Source organism: Aplysia californica, unplaced genomic scaffold (assembly GCF_000002075.1).
Source record: "Aplysia californica isolate F4 #8 unplaced genomic scaffold, AplCal3.0 scaffold00404, whole genome shotgun sequence".
Lineage (NCBI taxonomy): Eukaryota > Metazoa > Mollusca > Gastropoda > Aplysiida > Aplysiidae > Aplysia > Aplysia californica.
In genome coordinates, this window is record NW_004797674.1 from 622017 (window position 1) to 623425 (window position 1409).

The window sequence follows — 1409 nt, forward strand, 5'->3', positions numbered from 1 at the left end:
AAGTGAGTGTGTGTATGTGTGTGAGTGTGTGTATATGAGTGTGTGTGTGTGTGTGTGTGTGTGTAAGTGTGTGTGTGAGTGTGTGTGTGTCCGTGTGTGTGTTTGTATATATATCTGTGTGTGTGTTTGTGTGTGTACGTGTTTGCGTGTGAGTGTTTATGCGCTTGTGTGATTGAGTATGTGAGCGTACATTCTGCATACTCGTGTATACAATAGCGCAATCTACTTTAATCTCTTCTGTCTCATTTTTTAATTTGTCGTTTCTTTTGTCTACATTTTACGCCTAGACGCTATCGCTCCGGAATGCAGGAAAGAATACTCCACAAGATCCTCAAGTGTTTAGGCGGAGTTCCTGAGATGTGACGCGCTGTGCTACCTGCTCTAATTGCTTGTGTTACACATCAGCGAAAAGAGTGCAGAGCCTGTTCTTTGACAGGTGCCCGCACGGCGCTGACAGAGCCTCATTTACACAGTGAGTGAGTTGTGATAGAGACAAAGCAGGTGCCGAGGGTCTCAAGAACCTTTATTTGAGAAATGAAGTAAAACGTTTAGTCAGCCGCAGTAGAGACGGCGACTTCTGTATAAGTTCGCATGGATTGAAAAGGTCACTGTTAAACCCTCGGGAACAATCTCGTGGTATTCTAATCATATACACTTTGACTGAGTTCACACCTCGGAAATATTGTTTAACCGCTCCGTAATAATGACAGGAAAGGGTTCAAAAAACAAAAGTTTCGCTCTAAATGCAACGTATCCCTTAAAAAACTTAACTTGACTGTCCGTGCTCTAATCCTCAACCAATAAGTCTATCATTTAGATCGTTTAGGAGTCAGGCTGCCTCGACCTTGTTTTGTAGAGGCCAACCTGGGCTGAGAGAGATACATAGGAGACCGCAGACGGACGCAGATACGAGGGAATTGACCTCACATCTTCCGCATGAAAGCAAAGAACCTAGCAAATACATAACAGACGTCGGGTTTTGCGCAAAGAGAAACACCCAAAAACCGCAAGAAAGGTCACAGGGTGCAAAGGAAAAAGCAGTGTTTGTAACAGCGGATGTAAGAAAGTGCCTTTGTGCGCCGAATGCGTTGTATACATCTGCAAAGCCGGTAAGTTTGTAAGCGTAACAAGAGCGGAGTTGGTAAACATTTCTATTCTTGGGTACCAGACGTCCCATACGTATGGAGTGGGTGGGAGCCAGGTGGGTGTAGATGTTTTCTAAACTCGCTTCCAGAACCCGTTGATGGTTGCTCGAGATAATATGTCGGGTGAAATACCACGTATGAAGCTCACATTTTGGAGCTGGCTTTGAAAGGTAAATGTCTACCAACCTCCGTGGAAAAGGGTAGGAGGGTGAAGATGGGGAAATATTAATGTAAATGGGGTGGGAGAACACGAGAGAGAAAGGG